The following is a 6,000-nucleotide window of genomic DNA, read 5'->3' as shown; positions in this document are numbered from 1 at the left end:
GTTTTTTTAAACCCCTGCCGAGGAAGCACACCCTGAAGACTACAAGCAAGTGCCGGAGCTACAGAGGAGGCGTACAGCGGAGCAGATAACACCTCTTAGGTGATGTATTGTATTGTTTGGGGGGTTTTTTTGGGGTTTTTTTTCATGCAGATAGGGCTTAAATTTAAAGCTTCCTTCAAAAATCCCAGCAAAAGAGCACTACGAAGTTGTGCGACTTTGTAGCGACACAGAATAGCGATATCGCCGCGAGAAAACCCAGTGATATTACACAGATACGATAATGCTGCGATTTTCTTATGGCGATGTCGCCTGTGTGAAAGAGGACTAATGCATACGTCCAGTGTGTGTGAAGTCGCCCCCATAGCAGTTTGGAGTACATTTGACATTGAAAACTCTGCTGACCAAATCCCTTAAGTGAGCTGATACATACGTTTAGGACACCCTTGGTGCGTGTATTTTGGTGGTCTGGAATATTCGAAGCTCCTGGATTTCTTTGCATTACATTAGTAGAATTCACAAACTGCAATTTTATACATTTAGATGGACAGCTGGTCCATTAAGGAAGAGCTACATAGACCACGTTCAGATGGCGATATCGTATGAATGACAATGTCACCTGACCTATTATACAGCAGCGACCACCAGTCGTATCATATCACGATTATACAAGGACCTATTCCAGTAAACTCACAAGCGGAGTATGTTGTCGGAGCCCTTCTGTTACAGGGACTCCATCAAGTCATGTCTGTTGTGTGGCAAGACACAGAATCTCAATCTCCAGGTGGACCCTGTCAGCAAGGAGGACAGAAGGAGGTGGATCATATGCTAACAGGTCTCCTTTCCATGGCATGCTCAGAATACTAAGCTTTGCTTGCGTTATGTCACTTGTAGTCCTCCTCACAAGCAATGAATTGGCTTAAAATTAGCTGCACTTCCTAAATCGGGCATATACAGCGATATACAAATACCCCAAAAAGCAATGCAGTATTTCCAGACGTCACTTTGAGAGCTTATTTAGACGACTGTGTATTGGCCACACATTCACGCCCAGCCGATATACGGCGTCCCTGTCTGCAGGGGGAGGATGCTGGAAGAGCCGGGAGCAGTGCTCTGAGCTCCCGCCCCCTCTCTGCCAACTCTCCTCTGCCCCTCTGCACTATTTGCAATGAGGGCAGGCGGGACAGGGGTGGAGCTATTTTCCTGGAACTTAGCCCCGCCCCGCCTCTCATTGCAAATAGTGCAGAGGCGTGGAGAGGGGGCGGGAGCTCAGAGCACTGCTCCTGGCTCTTCCAGCCTCCTCCCCCTGCAGAGAGAGAGACGCCGTATATCGGCCGGCGTGAATACCCAGCCCATATACGGTCGTCTGAATAAGCCCTAAGGAGATTAAATTATTAAACCAAAACGTATTTTAAAGTTGTAAATTGTTTCTATAATTTTTAAAGTTATTGCTTATAATTCTGCACTGGATTAATAGTTTTACGTGTTTTTTGCTGAATGTTGGTTCATGTTTATTAAAGGGGTGGTCTCGCGAAAGCAAGTGGGTCTATACACTTCTGTATGGCCATATTAATGCACTTTGTAATATACATCGTGCATTAAATATGAGCCATACAGAAGTTATTCACTTACCTGCTCCGTTGCTAGCGTCCCCGTTGCCATGGTTCCGTCTAACTTCGGTGTCTTCTTGCTTTTTTAGACGCGCTTGCGCAGATGCATCTTCTCCCTTCGGCTGGTCTTGGAAGCATCGGCGTTTTGGCTCCGCCCCCTTTTCGCGTCATCGCGTAGCTCCGCCCCCGTCATGTGCCGATTCCAGCCAATCAGGAGGCTGGAACCGGCACACGTCATGGGGCGGAGCTACGCGATGATGCTTACAAGGGGGCGGAGCCAAAATGCCGTTGCTGACGAGCGGAGCCGAAGGGAGAAGAAGGGAGAAGACGGATCTGCGCAAGCGCGTCTAAAAAGGCAAGAAGACACCGAAATTAGACGGAACCATGGCGACGGGGACGCTAGCAACGGAGCAGGTAAGTGAATAACTTCTGTATGGCTCATATTTAATGCACGATGTATATTACAAAGTGCATTAATATGGCCATACAGAAGTGTATACCCCCACTTGCTTTCGCGAGACCACCCCTTTAAGTGTCATAATAAACTAAGAAGAGTGAAATATTTTTGGAATGTTTTTAATTGATAAAACTCTGAATATCTATTCAACCCCTTATACTAGCTGTCAATGTATCGAGAATCGTGGGATGAATTCGGAGTCCTCTAAACACTGTATAAACAGTCATTATGGAGAAATTGTGGGCTTTAACTTGTATGAAGAAAAGTGCTTTTCAACTATCATAAACTTTTGTTGTCAGAAGTGTACGTATGTGTGAAAGTGGGAGTCCAAAGCTGGTACTAAATCTGATAAAGCACGAAGATACTCTTTATTCCTCCTCATATTAGAGGTTAAGCATCAGATGGATGGACATTTCAGTGAGAACTAAAGTTTTTTTTTTTAAGAGCAGCAGGAAGATATACCAGACAGAAGGGAGGAAATAAAGTTTTCACTTCCTTCCCTTGCCCTGATTCATTTGTCTGTTCTTCCTGAATTGAAAAAGAGCTTTAAAACCTAGCACTTTCTATAATTAATTTTATCTCCTGCCACCAGATGGCGCTATAGACAGTGCAATCCATGCTAATTTTGAAAATGGGAAGATAGAACAACCTCTGTCTATAGGCCTCTCAGAAACTTGCTGCACACTGATGAGGGGCAATTATCCCAAAACAGCTGTTTGTGCATGGTTAATCTGTCTTTGTCTTTCAATTCCCAGTCATTGGAACAAGGCTTGTTTAAAAAGTCTGATATTGACTGGCTTGCAGGAATGCTGTAGAGGTATTGTTCCAGCTTCCAATTTGCATATTTCCTAGAGGAGTATGGATGGCCTTATAAGTCTCATCACACCTTTTGGGTGCTCTTCCCTAAGACGAAACAATACCCTTCCTGACCCAGTCTTGGCCTTGTGTCCTTTATTTTAAGTTGGAACAAAAGAGAGGGGGGGGGGGGGGGGGAGCATCACCTAGAGTGTATAGATTGTATATTATATCTTAAAGTCCCAGCAATAATATTTTATTCACTTACTTGGTTGGGGGAGGGGGTGTCTAAGACAATACTGCCCCCAGCCCCCTTCCCCAGAATCTGCAGTAGTTGGGATAAAGAGGTCACCGGCTTCAAAGCAAAGGGTTTGGGGGCTTTCTGTAGTAGCCCCCTTTCTCAACCATAAGTAGATTCACATTATGTTATATTTTTTCATCTCTTGTCTCATTGTGTAAGCAGGGGCACACATGACTCCGATAAGAAGTGAAGTACGGTCTACCGGCCCAGATGTGGCGCATGTGTAATTGAAAAAAATAAATAAAAAGACAGTTTTTAATATTCACAGGAGGTGTTTATAAGAATTTTAATATATTTGATTAGCCTATACAGTATGCTTTTAGTATAAAACCCTTGAAACACCACCCCTATCCCTCATGCAGCTGAGCAGTATTGCTAAAGAAAATCTCAACTGCATTACAGGCACAATGTTGTACATAATGTTTTGTATTAACTGAGCTTCTCTTTGAAAAAATACTTAATCTACCCCTTCTGATCTTATTCTAACAATACTTGCTTATTAGAAGGTGCCCATACACGTGAATATTCAACTTGGCTGAGTGGTCATGTGTTTAGGGAGGTAAGCTGCAGCTAGATCGCTCTGGCAGTGGATTATCTCCCAGGGAACAAAAGGATTGGGTGTTAAAATTCAAAATCCCCAATTCCCCCCTCCTCCCACACACGCACCCACCCACTGACCGACACCCCGCCTTCATTATCTGTCGGGAGAAAGTTGAGCAGATGCCATACATGTCAGTGTCCTTGGGTATTGCCATTATTGATTTGTTCAGACAACTAAACACTAATGTGTACGGGGGACTGTTTAGTCCTGGGCATCCGCACATCCCAGGCGTGACTACTATAGACATTAATGCTTTGTGTACATTTGACCTCATCACAGTCTGAGACAGAATGGGCAGTGATTCACTCCCCGGCCCCCAGTAGTACATTATGAAGTTGATGGTGGACACATCCTGTTGCGTGACACACTTCCTCAGCTTTATTTAAAGTCTGCTTAAATCATTAAATAATGCAAGAGATCTCACCATGACTCTTATTTCCTCTCATGCACGGCTATCGGGGATTATATTTAGACCACAATTTATTTTCTTTGCAATTTTCATAATTTGTATGCTTTAGAGGTACGATGTGAGTTTTGGATCATTCAGTGGTGTAAAGACTTGGACAGACAAAAAGAAATAATCTTATGTGCAGAGCTCAAAGGACAAAGTGCGGCTGCCAGGAAGACCCAGCCTGATCTGCTCATAGACGCAGGAAAAAGGTGCTTCCTACAAAACTGCTGACTGCTGGGGCAGTAAAACATGACAAGGAGAAGGAGTGGTATCAACAATGATAGGAACATGCACTGCAACTCTAGGGACGGCCAGTGCCATAATAGAACCATCCTGTGCCTGCCTACATCTAAGCATTATAGATCTCCTATAGATCTACACTATATGGCCACACGTATGTGGAGTCCTCGCTATTACACCTATATGAGCTTGTTGGACATCCCATTCCAAAACCATCAGTTGGGCCCCTTAATGCAGCTGTGACATCCTTCACTTATCACTCGGGTCAGGCACTGATGTTGGAAAGAAGGTCTGGCTCGTAATTGGTGTTCTATTGCATCCCAAAGGTGTCAATGGAAGGGGATATCAGGGCTCTGCAAAATTTTTCAAACCATGTCTTTAAGGAGCTCACTTGGAAGAATAGTCATGCTGGTAGAAGGAAAGGTCTTGCCCAAGCTGCTTCCGCAAAGTTAGAAGCCTACAATTCTCTAATATTACTCTTCACTCAAAAAAATAATAATCCCTAGCCCGAACCGAGAACACAACTTCATTCCTTTATCCCTGCTTCACTGAATCTAGAAGTAGACGCTATGCATTCTCGTAATTGGCATTCTGCAGTTGTCTGTCAATCCCAGGTTTGTCCAACATACTGCCAAATCGTGAAAGGTGATGTATCTTTCCAGAGAACATTTTGCCATGGCTGCAGAGTCCAGCGGTGGCATACTTTAGACCACTCCAGCCAAAACTTGGCAATACTCATGGTGATCTTATGATTGTGTGCAGCTGTTCGACCATGGAAACCCAATTAATGAAGCTCTTGGCACACAGTTCTTGTGCTGATTAGTTTTAAGTAGAGATGAGCGAACACCAAAATGTTCGGGTGTTCGTTATTCGTAACGAACTTCCCGTGATGCTCGAGGGTTCGTTTCGAACAACGAACCCCATTGAAGTCAATGGGCGACCAGAACATTTTTGTATTTCGCCGATGCTCGCTAAGGTTTTCATGTGTGAAAATCTGGGCAATTCAGGAAAGTGATGGGAATGACACAGTGACGGATAGGGCAGGCGAGGGGCTACATGTTGGGCTGCATCTCAAGTTCCCAGGTCCCACTATTAAGCCACAATACCGGCAAGAGTGGGCCCCCCCCCTCCCAACAACTTTTACTTCTGAAAAGCCCTCATTAGCATGGCATACCTTTGCTAAGCACCACACTACCTCCAACAAAGCACAATCACTGCCTGCATGACACTCCACTGACACTTCTCCTGGGTTACATGCTGCCCAACCGCCCCCCCTCCCCCCCACAGCGCACACCAAAGTGTCCCTGCGCAGCCTTCAGCTGCCCTCATGCCACACCACGCTCATGTCTATTTAGAATTGCGTCTGCCATGACGAGGGACCGCAGGCACACACTGCAGAGGTTGGCACGGCTAGGCAGCGACCCTCTTTAAAAGTGGCGGAGCGATAGCCCACAATGCTGTACAGAAGCAATGAGAAATAGAATCCTGTGCCACCGCCATCAGGAGCTGCACACGTGGGCATAGCAATGGGGAACCTATGTGCCACAC

Source organism: Eleutherodactylus coqui, chromosome 4 (assembly GCF_035609145.1).
Source record: "Eleutherodactylus coqui strain aEleCoq1 chromosome 4, aEleCoq1.hap1, whole genome shotgun sequence".
Taxonomy (NCBI): domain Eukaryota; kingdom Metazoa; phylum Chordata; class Amphibia; order Anura; family Eleutherodactylidae; genus Eleutherodactylus; species Eleutherodactylus coqui.
This window is presented reverse-complemented; position numbering follows the sequence as displayed.